Here is a 13,933-nt window from a genome sequence, read left to right as displayed (position 1 = left end):
TAAATTAGAAGTCAGTTCAGAATGGCAACCATATTTTCAAAGAGGTGTAAGCAACTGCTGAACTTAGAGTATGTACTTTAATAACACCAAAGTCCCTGTTAGTGTATTTTTGTCTTCCTAATCCATATGCCAATTTTATTTTCCTTAAATGGCTTAAAATGGCTAAGAAGAGGTAGGATTGCTCTGAGGCAGCATCACTTGGGAGCTGTATGCTCTTGGTCATCCAGCCCTCTACAACTTTAAAAAACAAAACACAAAAGCCAAAGAAATAAACAAATGAAAACAGGCATGGCTTTGTCATTTCTGCAGACTGAAGTTTCTGAGTGGTAGCTCCTGTGTGGCAATTAGTCAGCAGTCTTAGATCAGCTGCTCATGGAGATCTGCACATTGGTTTTGGTTTTTTTCCAGCTGTCAATCTTAGCAAAGGAAGCCAAAGGGAAGTGGAATGAATATGAGCTAGCCTTGCATATTTCAAAACCAGGCCTCAGAGAAGGAGCAAATAGACCTAAAAAACAGTATGAGAAAACACAGAACTTCAGTGTAAATGGTGCTTCTATACTGTTGATAATCAGGATTCATTCTCCAAGGACTGACTAATTTTGCATTCGTTAACAACCTGCTCCAGAATCCACTAAATGCAAAGGAAAGCCTCACCTTGATTTCCGCAAAACAGAATCAGGTTTTAAATTAGATTGAAAAATAATTTCAGGAAAGGAAAAAGTAATCCCTTAGGCATTATCTCTCTGATCCTACTATAATCTGCACCATTTGTACAGTTCCATGTACTATTTATTGTGCATTATTCTATTGCAGCACTTAAATTATTCTCATTTGAATGTTTCCACAGACCCAGCAGTTCTGGTGACAAATGTCTTAATTTTAGCAGCTGGTCTGTATGGCAGGCACCACTTCTATCCAATGGAGAAAGGAACTCCCTAGCTGAAGCTGTTTTCACCAACAATTTGTTTGCCAGCAGCATGTTTTCCTGTTTAATCCGTGTTAACATTTTGTTCAGAGTTATCCTAACTGGCATGTATTCTATCTGATAAACATCTCCTCTTTTCCCTCACGGAAACATTATTTATTTATGACATTATTGTTACAGACAACTAAACAGCCAAGAGGGAAACACATTTGCTTTTCTACAAATACCTGCACATGCTGTTAAACCTGCATCATTTTTCTTATAGAAACATTTAAAACTTGGTAAAAGGCTTCCTAGCATGTCTTTGGTGTCCACTGAGAACAAGGAACAGAGACAGACACATGCAGCAGTACAAAATCAGCAAGGGTTCAGGAGAACACAAGGAAAATAATGATATTTCAGGTTGTCAGGCTGATATACGAAACCTTCTCCTTTCCAGCCCAATTTGTCATGACTCCACAACTAAGTGAACTAAATGGACCTGAGATATAAAGATTCAAATCAAGAGCTGCTTTTGTTCATGTTCTCTGTATCTTGCTTGCTACTGTATTATTAGGAAACCAGTACCCAGACATACACACTGTGAGTCAACACCAAAATGATCTGTGTTGGAGGTCACAGTGTCCCCCAAGCTGCTTCATGACTGACACTAAATGAAGACTGAGGAAATAGTATAAATCAAAATTACCAAAGTGCTTGAGAAGCAAGAGTCTCGAATTCCCTCTCACTTTACCAATTAGTACCACATGTAAATCCTCAGTGACAAAAACACATATTCATTTACGAAAGGACTCAAAGACCTACATCCATTTCATAAATTACACTGAAAGTTGTAATGAGTCATCAATTTGAGTCACTACTCTGCATCAGATTGGGACTGACCCTCTCCCACACCTTTAAAGTTCCTATTCCATCCAGAGTGTGTACTTTTACCAGCACAGGAAGATTTGAGTGTGTCTCCCTTTAGTTTTCTTACTGTTCTTCCTGCATGATCTGTGTCTCAAAGTGCAAGCTTCTTTACCACATAGATGTCTTCAAACTATGTGACACAGTTCAACATATCCTCAATTACTTTTAACTGACATATCCTTGAATCTAGTCACACTAGGCTAGGAAGGCTAGTCTCTGAAAAAATGCTCAAGTTAAAGGAGCAAAATGACAAAATCTGGAAGAAATGGAACGCGTAGACTTTTGACAAGCAGGACAAAAGCAATCTTTAAAGAGGGACTTAACTGTAGGTGTATTATGTAAATAATACACACTTACATGCACTGGAATTATGTAGTTGGATATACATACGTGCTCATGTGCTTATAGTATTTGCTAACCAAAGATCTTAAAGGGCTTTCCAAATATTTCAATTCTGTTACACAGGAAAGTATTTGCACACTATGTGAACATAACACAGGTAATAACTGTGTTTAGGTAAATAGCCACCTCCTCATTTGCAAATTACTTTCCAACTTAAATCAACCTTATCCTCAGTACTTTTTTACAGCTTAAGGATGTTTTTCTGCCCATTATCTGCTTCTTGGTATAAAAGATTTAGAGACGTTCTGAAGTCCTCATCAACAGAATCTGTTTTATTGATATGGTCCTTTGCAGCAGAAAAAAGCAATGTACCTTGGAAATATTAAGTACAAGAGTCATCAAATACTCTTTTCCACCGAAAATGACAGCTGCAGCACATAAAGGCATGATGGCACAAGTGCAAGATGAAATTTTGTGCAAAATCTGAGTGTATACCCACAGTCTGTGACATTTTTATGAACCAATGGCTCTGTCAGTCTGAGCCTGTGCCTTGACCAGTTACCCATATTAATTAAAACACAGAAAGAAAGGGGTGCCCATCTGTGCAACCAAATCTGCCCCTCTCAGAGGCTGAGCCTGTACAGTGCAGAGAAGCCACTGCATCCATCCCCTGTCAACCAGGGACCTCAGAGATCACCACCAGCAGCCCAGGGCAAGGGGAAGGGAGGTAGGGAGAGCAAACACACGGATAGAGGGGTAGTGAAAAGGTCAGTAATGTGGACAGCAGAAATTATGGTTATTAGCAAGTCAAAGGGGGAAACAGATATACTTTTAAAAAACATCACAAGCAACATTCACAAAAGTAAACAACTTTTAGTTTAGCCTCTAATTAAATTTTTTTGCTGCATACCATTGCTCCCAAGAGCAGGTCAGGTTCTGATTAGTGAGTCCTGATTGCTTAATGTTTCTCTGCTAAATTAAAAGAGCCATGGAGCTAGTCTGACAAAAACTCAAAAACAACAACCCCAAAACAAACAACCAGCCACCTTCTCTCTGCCCCTGCACAATCTAGAAAAAACAGATCTTGTTTCTAATACACCTTAGAACTTTCTAAACTTCTTAGAACAGTGCTGAGCAAGTGGGGGGTACTATTTATAAAGGCTTCTTAGAACCATATGTTGGTTGCGTTTTCAGACTCATTATTCATATACCTCCACTCCCAGCTGACGTCTCTGGGGCCACTGACTAAAAACAACAGGGCAAACTCCACATCCTTGCATTCAATGACAGAACTCGGCACTGTGCAGACTTTCTTCCTAATCATGTCTTAGCACAAAACAGGAAGGGCTGAGAGTTTTAAATAATTCTAAGTAAAGTGGGTACCAAGGTCTTTGGGCTTTAGAAAGAACCAATTGTCTGGCTTCTTTCTTTAGCTGCCTTTAAAAATCCAAGATTTAATCATTACCATCATCATCATTTTTACTCACATATATACAGACACGCACAGATTCATGCATGGTACTCTAACCCCCAGCACTGCTCCTCAGCCTGACATCTTGTGGCTATGAGGAACATAACACCCTGCTGAACCAAACACCTGAATACCATCCAGACGTGCATAAGCATAGTAATGTCTGTATAATTTAGGCAAATACAAAGCAGGTCTTGAGCAATGCAACACAATTATTTCATTTAATTAGATGTGATGTGGTGTCAGCATCATGTTCTCACAAGACAAACTGGCAAAGAATTGTAAAGGCAAACCACACCTAATGCAGAGCTTTGGTTGGTTTTTGTAGTTCACTACAGCAGATGATATATTGCTCAAAACTATAAAACTACCTAATCTGAAATAAGAATTTCCAGGGTATTTGCAGTTTTTCTTCTATATTGTTAAATATTACTTTGATTTTTTGCCACAGGAACAAAACCACTCCTGCTGCAAGAGCAGAACATGAGTGCAGCAGACAACATGAGGAAATAAGTGTCTAACAGAGTGGTTTTGCCTATATACACAGGCACAGCATGGGTACATGGCTGGCAGAGGGGAAAAGGGAAACATCTATTCTATGGAGAGTAACTGCTTTTTCTTTTCCTAAAAATGTTGGTCTATTGATTCATTTTCAAGAAAAATAACTTGAAACTCAGGGGAAGAAAAAGATTCTTCCTTTTAAGAGGATTTGCTGTGCTGCCTGAAGAGGTTTGATACTCACCTCCTGTTCTCCTTTACTGGCATAGAGAACAACAATCAACAACAAATAATTTGTGCAGTTTGATTAGTTTCCACACCAGATGTTCACACATATATTCACATCTCCCCAACTCTTTCTCCAGCCAAGAGTGTGTGCAGCTGGTACTTCCGTAGTCAACACCAAAGCTATTTAACAGAGTTATTAGCAGGGGAGCTTACATTATAGATCCCACCACTCTTCTCTAGGGGTCTGCTTCTGTTTCCATTGCACTCATTATCTTCAGAGGTAGCACTGCACTCATTATCTTCAGAGAGAGCCAGAAAATATTGCTGGAAATTTTTTTCTACTCTGTTACAAACCTACACTTTCACCTCTTCCAGCCTACAATTTCCACTTCATTTCCTTGCTGGTACTGTAAGGCTCTGCAGCTGCTCACTGACCAGCTCTGAGTTTTCACTCTTTGTGAAACAGATTCCAGTGACAAACAATTTTAAGAAGAACCACAACAAATAAGAACTTCTGCTTGTTTGTTAATTAAGCTTTAATGACCATAGATTTCAAGAAATGGCAACTACAAAGTTGCTTCTCATTAATGTACCACTGACTGAATAAACCTCAAAGGGGGACATGAGTGTTCCCAGATGAAAACAACAGTCACAGGTTCAGGAAAACTCCCCGAGGGCAAGGACTGGCTGGAAAGCCAGTCCCCCAGCTTTCAAATGGCCTCATTACAATAAATTACAGCTTCTGTTCATTAAAAAAAAAAAGGTTCTTACTTAATACTGAGAAAAAAGTTGCCACAGCCTTTGAGTTCTGGGGTTTGTTCTAATTGCTCTGGTTGCGAGAGGCTTCCTGTAAGATGCAGAAACAAAAAATTTACTACCCATTCATATCGTATTAAAAAGGAAATTATATGTATTTGCACTTCTAGGAACTCAGTATCTGTGTGAATTTTGCAGCCAGTTTGTCTTCACAACTTGTGTGTCTTGTTGCAGAAGACACACATGTGGGATTCTTTCATGACGGATATGCTTTCTTGATGCAAATTAAAGGTGATCTGAGGTGGAAACATGCTGGTGGAAGCACTGCAGTAACAGCTGGGAAGAAAACATCCTGTATACCCACAATGCTGTCCATGGGGATTTTTTGCCACTAGGTTCTCAGTGTGTACATTTGAGGACCAGTCTTTTCCATATGGACGATCACTTGGAAAATAGCGTTAAAGATGAACAAAGGACTCTGGTTATCAGCTGAAAGCTGCTACTCTCCAAAAGGGCCAATTTAAATATTTAGATGCCAAGTTAGCTAGATTGCCTTAGATAGCTAAAAGCATAAATAAGGAACACTGCTTTTAGAAGGCAAGTGATTGCAGGAACTGGTCAGTAATCATGTGATTTGAGAAGGAGAAATCGTCTGTACATACCCCTGGAGTTCCTGTAAAGAGACAAGCTATGGCGCTGCACTATACCCACACAGTAAGCCTGGGTGAGTGCTGACAACAGACTCCTAAAGGACAGCATGGCCTGGACAGGTACTACTAGGAATTAGGAAGGTACATAAAAGTACAACACATTGGTAAGTAGCCAGAGGGGTCTGGGACATGCTTCCTGCAAGCAGCACAGGGAGATGCACAAAAAACTAGCAAATCCAACCCTCTCACTTGGAAAGGCACAAGCTGATAAGCAGAGGATCTCTTCAAAACAGAGAATCTCTTCAAAACAGAGAGAGCTGTGAGCATCTTCTAAGTCCCCTGAAGCCTTAAAGGGAAGTTATGGGTACAACTTGCTCAGGTAATTATCACGTTGTTCATTGCTGGCTTGGACTTGAAATGTCACAATGTTTAACACTCGCCTGTGATGACTGGTATTCCAGTATAGAAATCTTGTGTAACACCAGGCAGAAAACAAAAAGGACCCACAAAGTAAAATCATCCATTGTTTGCCTTCTCCTTATTCAATGAGGTAAAGGGGGCAAAAAAAGCACAGAATTAGAGGCAAATTACAGGGCTAACAATGCCTGAATATTAATCATTGAAAGTAGAATTACGAAACACAGGCATCTGTATTTAGCATGTGTTTTTGAACTTTCCTGAGTTCTGTCACTGATTTCAATGTAGCCACAATTTTATCCAGAAAATGTATCAGGTCAAACTCCATTAGAGAATGGAGGCCTGCCAGATGTTAGGACAGGAGTAACACTGCATACTTCAGTATTAAAATAAATAAGAAACCTTTGCCATAATAATTTTTCTCTTCATAGGAAAATAAAATACATCTGCATTATACCATTACAGTAGCTTATTCCCTTCTCCCTGCACAGCTGACTGTAACTCCCACTCTTCTTGTTATAACAGAGAAGGCACCAGAGCCTCTTTCAGCTGCATTAGTGGAACTGGATTTTCAAAGCTCCAAAGATGCAGAAATGACGTGAAATTCCCAAATGCATCCAAAATGCATTTATCTGGCCTCCAGGTCCAGATAAAACAAAGGATGTTTTATCACGTTCCAAATCATTCTTGAGAGGTAACAAGTGAAAGCAAGCATAACACAAGCAGGAAGGACAGCAGAGTTGAGAAAAGCAAAGGATATCTTGCACAAGCTGAAATGGTGCAAGAAAACATCATTTGGTCCCTGCCTCCCAGTAATCAGAAAGCTCTGTCATCTCAAATGTTTCGGCAGACTATATGGCAACAAAATGCTCTCTCTTCCACCCCTCTTCAGCAAGCTTATTTCAGTCAGTTATAATACACAAACAAAAAAGTCTTCAATAAAACCAGGAGAGAGCAGATGTTAATTATAGCAAAATCATACCAAAGCCAAACTGAAATTTGATTTGGTTTTGCATGATTAGTTCGGTAGCATTCCCATATAGTGCAAACTACAGGACATGCAAACTCTTACCACTTGATGAAGATATATGTAGACTTGCCCATCCTATGTAACCAAATGTCACCTCTGTAGTTATTAGCAATTGCCCTTAAGCTAATGCATCATATGTCTTTTTGACAAGAGTAATGGCTGGGTTCTGACAAGGAATAATTGCCATTTCAATGGAAAATGTTAAAATATAACTGAAATCAAAGCTGAAATTATTAGTGAAAAACGTAGGAGAGATGACAGGAGTGTGTAACTTCACTGGAATTATCAGTAGTTTGACTGCCATTGCTTCAGTTCTAACAAGCATTCAGTACAGTACAAGCCACAAAAGCAAACGGAAATGGTAGTTACACTGCTTTGAGACTTGGGGTGCCCTCAGTGCCTAAGAGCTTCAGTGCTAACCAGAGAACAGCCATGCTCCTAGAGTGTTTCCATTCCCAACAAATCTAATGCTTAATAGCCTAATGCTTCAGTTTTAAACTAATTTTAAACTGTCAAACTATTGCAAACATAAGCTATACACACTGGACCAAAATGAGGAATAAGGCTATGTCCCTCAGGGTCACCTGCTGTGCTCCTCCAGCACACCCTTTCTGGGAAGTAAAGAAGAGGTTTGAACAGTAAGTACTGCAAGTCTCTCCTTCCAAACCTCAGACATTTGCAGTATGCCACTGTCTCACTTCCAGTAATTGAAATTAAACTCACTAAATATTCCAATCAATTACTTTTTGATTTACTGCCTTCCATGGCATTTTCCTCCTTCATTTATTGGTGCACTTGACTTGTATTTCTTACAGGGACATTGTATGCTAGAATTATATGTCATTCTTTTAAAATGTCTCTTTCTTTCCAGTATAAGTTTAGGCTGTACCCTGCAGCATGCCCCTGAACTGATCTTTCCTTTCCTCAGTCCTAGCAGCAATCTCTGCCTCTCCAGCTAGCAATTTTTCCACCACAGCTATGATTAGAATATTGATCAAAAGGTTCTCCTGAAACCTGTCTCGATAGGACTGCACTAAGCATAACAAGTTAACAGACAAACAACTTCCAGCATACATTTATAAGAGAGTAGTGTCTGATTTCCTACACTCAAACGCACTGGTTGTAGCCTTTGTCTCCCCTTGAGGAAAAATGGATCCAAATCATGAGTGGACTTTGCTCACCTATCTGCAGTACTGGGCAATCCAGACTTTGGGATTGTTCTTTCTACACAAGCCACTAACCATTGCCAAACAAGTCAGAAGACCCTTGTGCCACCTGCAGGGCAAATGGGTGATGGAAATATGATTAGAGCAGCTCTTCAAAACCCACTGACTTGCACATCACCTTACTCATCAACTCTTACCTGTTTTGCCATAGTTGGAAACTTAGGTGTTTTCCTAAAGGTGAATTTAAAATATCTGTTTGTATTCTACCCAATCTTTAAAATACTCTGTCCTTCAGACCCATAGCTTCATCACTGGTACTCACAGATATAATTTTTCTTGCACACCCAGAGCCCTCACTCCAACCTACACAAATACTGTGCTTTTCTTCAGCAATAGGTTCTCCAAATATCTGAATCAACCAATTTCCAACACTATTATGCAGAGGGAGACTTAAAAAGAGAAAAAGCCTTTGGGACAGTGATGTCTTGACTACAAGGATCTATTTTTCTCATGTATAAACATCGCAAAATATATCATTAAGTATAAGCATGATGTTACCTGTTCTTAAAGTACCAGAAACTAATAAGGAAACCATGGCTACACTGTATCAATGACTCATGAGGCCAAAGAAAGTGACAGGATGGGAATTTTCTGAAATTTTAATTAAACCTAGGAGAATCAATAAAACCATTTGTTTTGTTCTAGCACCTGTTTTTAGGCAATAATATCTTCATGCCTCTGCTTGTTTAGTTATATTAGAAATTACATGATCTGCTCAGCTGCAAAAAGACTATTGATTTGTATGTAATACCAGGGAAAAGTACTGACTATTTACAAGGAATTCATTGTTACTGTGAATACTGTAAGTAAACAGTCAGGACTGCAGCATAGCATATCTGCATGCCCCAGAGGAAGCAAGCTAAACACATCAGAAGTTCATATAGCACATAGGAACCACTAAGCCATGTTCTTTGTGAGGTAAGAAACTTTGCAAATCTTACAATATAAAAAACACAGTAGACAGCAAGCTTTCCAACAGCTCCTAAGAGGAAGATTAGGGAAAGGGAAATAAGAGGAAAATAAAAGAAATTTGATAAACGTGATCACTTACCATTCAGACAGCTTTGTGCTGTGTTATCCTTTCTGTATAACTACTAAAAATTCTCAGGTACATGCAGAATTCTAAAAACATGAACACACTTATCTAACTACTAACCAACAAGCTTTCAGTGGTCCAAGACACTCCATGGAGCATCACTCACTAGTCAAAAGTTTTCTGCCATTGAAAGAATAATAGTCTGTCCTTGACCATTTCTGTCCATACTTAGAGGAAGGAACCAGTCAGTGCAAGTGGATCTTCATCACAATCATTATCCTGGAGTGTTTATAACTTTTTCTAGATGGGATTTAGACAGAACATCTTACAATTCTTGTTGACTTAAAATCCTTGTCTGCAATACCCATAAATTGCAACTTCCCAGCAATATTTATAGTGTCTTTAAAAGCAAACATTGCCTTGTCTGAGACTACTGCAACAGCAGTATCAAGTCTTCCTGGTTCCATTCAAGTCACTAAAATTGCCTGAGCATCCATAGACTTCAACTGTCCAGTTTCTAACTTCTGTTCACCTGGTTAGTGCATTATATTTCTACAACAGATCTACAGTTCTTTGGGACTGTTAACTGCATGTTTATGGTTTTAGTATGTCTGGACTGAGGTGTAAGCTTAGTCTAAACCTTCTGACTTGTTACACACAGGACAGTTGTTGACCATCTTTTATTGTTACGAAAGTAGGTAGGTGGAGGGTTGCATTTTTAAATTAATGATACTAACATGCTTAATAAAACTGATGTTCACTTCTCAGTTTCAAGAATTCAAGAACAGAGAAACAGAGCAGTACCTTTTCAGCTAATAGGGCTTTGTTGCTCTTTGAATAAGTTGTAACTGAATTGAAGAAATGTGAAAATACTTGGGTTTCTTCCGCATTTACTGTTGGAGTCAGAAACCCCAAGCACGTAATATGAAAGAGGGAGGAGGCAGTCACAATTAATGCTTTTCAAACTTTCTTTTTCAGCAGATTCTTCATCCAAGAGGGTTTTGTAAAAAAAAAAAAAAAAAAAAAACACAGGTATCCAACTTCCAAAAAGTTGTTCTCAAAGCATTTCCATTAATGGACAACAGAGTTGGGTAAAAGCAATAGACCTTGATTTTTTACTTCTGACACTAGGATTACTGTAGCTTTTAGGCTCAGGGTTAGGAATGCTTACCTCCCACTACAGTAATTGAGGTTGAGGTCTCTGTGCAACTCTGGGGTTATATCTTTCATGCACATGATACAGAGATGCTGACATGGTCCTCCCTATGCACTGAAGATCAGTTTGGTTGAGATACAGCTGGAATATAATTTTCTGGATAGTTATTTTATGTGATTGCCAGAGAACTATGACTTAACTCTAAGACATGGCCTCAGGCACCATCACTGCTAAAACTCATTCAGCTGAATAATTCTCAAGAGCAGACATCCTGACTGAATCATATGGCTTCAGTTTGTACCAGTCAATGTCTTTTTGAGAATGAAAGATCCACAGTTACAACAGACCTTATCTGTTCTGGTCAAGCTTGACCTTCTTCTGGTTGTTGGCTATATTCTACATCCTCCATGGTCTCTGCTTCACACAATTTTTTCATCTTGGAAGCTTAAAAGAAAATATGATTCCAGTGCTATGCTAGAAAGTGTAATAGTGAATTCTGATCTTTAAAGTAATCAGATACATTTAAAGGGTATTTCAGTTTAAAATCTTCCCCCTCCTATAACAACCTATTTTTTGCATGATCACAATGCATCATTTAATTAGAACTATACAAAATATTCTGAAATAATATAACACCTCTGGAAAGTTCCATTACTCAACAGAACGTTGTTAAAATGAGTTTTCACTTCCCTCTTACTACAAACTTCCTCCAAGCCTCACAAGAAGCCAAACCCAGAGTGTCCCATAAACTCCTACATTAAAAAAAGTCACCACTGAGTGATATGGTAATTCTACTTTGAATTCTGTTCTTATCAAAACATGCAATATAGAACATGAAAACTTTTCAGAAGTAAAAATACAATATATATTAGAAATGCTCACTTTCAAAAAACCCAGAGAAAGTGTGTGCTTTGCCACTGAATTTGCTACTAGATGTATTCCATAAGGTTTCTTATATTTATAAATATGCACCACATTTGTTACTGTGCTGGAAAGCATTCTGAGAGCCGCTTTATTATCTACACTTCAACAAGTTAAAGATAGTGCTCTATTAAGCATTTTTCACACTGATTATAGGGAAAAAAAAGTTACATGCTTCTTGCACTCATAAGCATAATAAGAAACCACTGCCCAAGGCAAGGTACAGTCCATGTGAAAACTTAACACAGGCTGGCAAAAAGCCTCTTGGTACTGCTTCCTAAAACAGGGATGAGGGATTGACTGAAGTGTTCTTTTGTTCATGTCATTAGAGGAGAGGGGGAGGAACAAAGGATACAAAAAAAGGATAAGAAACCAGGGAAGTACTATACAGGCAGAGAAAAAAGTCACAAATGAGATTAAAAGGGTGGGGTTTTTAAACAAAGGGTTTGCCAGAAATGTCTGTCTCTGGAAAGAAAACTGATTTTTGGTCTGGAAAATGGAAAAATCTGTATACTCTTTGTAAGTATAGTGGCTGCACCAATGAAATACTTGATTTTTTCCCCTGGTATTTCTTCTCTTAGAAGCAGCAAGATTCAATACTGGCTAACCACATAGAAGACAAAGAATATTCTGTATGCACAGATGAACACACTATGTCACATAATCTTATCACACAGATATAGCTATAACTTCAGTGTCTAGATAGCACAGGATTTACAACTTATTACAAAATTAATCTAACAGTGGAGCAAATCCTGACATTTTGCCAACTCTTTGCAGGCAAGGTGGAGCCACACAAGGACCTATCCATATCAGCTCCAAAATAAGCAGCCTCATCAGACTCAGGCTGAAGTGCAGCAGAGCATGTATATGCTCCTAACACCACTCACATTAACAGGTTCTGGATTTTGAACCCCCGTTCATTTTGTGAGTGGAGACTGTCCAAACTCCAGTGACACCAGGAAGAACAAACAGTGTCACATTGTATGCCAGTTGTTCTCTGGGCACATCCTGCTGTATCACAGGTTAATCATTGTCACTTCATGCAGTCACATATCACATGGTCTATTAATTATTACTTAATGTCACTACACTACTAGATTGTTTGACGAATTCTATTAGTAATTAGAACTGCTCATGCAGTGACATTCAAAAAAACCTCTTCTCTTCAACAGTGCATTCCTGATGAAGAGTCAGAAAAAGAAAATCCCTATGTTTATTAGTTCTTAGTGACCAAATGCATTTTATTTGGACTACAAATAAAATTTCTGTTTTCTGTGCCTGTTGATTCATTTCACTTTTAACTAAAAAATACTAGTGACAATCCAAAAATTGAGTCTAAATTCAGCTGCATGTAAAACAAACCATTGTAAGTCTTTATACACATTTAGAACAGAGAGAAAGAATGTCATGCCAAGAGCTAACACTGTTATTTATCTGGAAAAGGTCAAAAAAGATGTCTTCAGACACTTGATAGAATTAGTCTTAGCACTAGTATTCAATCATTTGACTTTATAAAAGAATACAGTCAAACTGATTGTTTGTTTGCCATGCTCTCTCTTTTATGGACAGATTTCAAGATTATAGTACCTTTGCAAATTCTGTCCAAGAACTGAACAAACAGGGTTTCTTCTATAAAAATGAAGTCTATGATGATTTGAGGGAAGGATGATTGAAGTAAAATCATATCTTTCTCACATCTTCCATTTGACATTGGTTCAGAGCTGAGTAGAAAGACATGGTACCTGAGCTGCCTTCCTTGTTAACCTTCCCTGAAATTAATGCATATTTAAGAAAAGTTTTGATTTTGACAACCCTACTACGTTGTGGCAACAGTGTGTTCTATCAAAAATAAACTCGTAAACTTGCAATAATGCTCTTCAGCTCATGCCTTCCCCTGTGAACCAAGTCTTAAAGACTATGGTTTTACAGCATTTTTACACTATGAGCTAAATTGCATCTCCTGAACAAACTGTTTTAATTCATAAACTTTCAAACTCTGTGCATATTTAACAGCCTGCTAGCTCTATGTTGGACATCCACTTTATTACCTTTCGTATATCTTTTCCTTTATAAATTGGGATAACATTTCTATGGGATTTTGGTAAACACCAGCAGTTGACTGAAGCATTGCACAGCTGAAAGGCAATTACAGACAGGTAGTTCTTCCAAAAGAACATGTGGTATGGATCTTGGACATCTTTAACTATATATAAACTATTCCTGACAAACATTTAGCTAACTACATCTGAAAAACCTACAGTGACTTAAATACTTACGGGATTGGACAGGTTGACTTGTACCACACTCAGTTGTATTTTATAACAGAGAAGGGAGAAAAGTTAGGAGAGATCTTTGCATATCACAT

The sequence above is a fragment of the Neopelma chrysocephalum genome, unplaced genomic scaffold, assembly GCF_003984885.1.
Source record: "Neopelma chrysocephalum unplaced genomic scaffold, ASM398488v2 Primary Assembly neopelma1_97222, whole genome shotgun sequence".
NCBI lineage: Eukaryota > Metazoa > Chordata > Aves > Passeriformes > Pipridae > Neopelma > Neopelma chrysocephalum.
The sequence above is the reverse complement of the archived record's forward strand: the minus strand, read 5'-3'. Positions refer to the sequence as shown.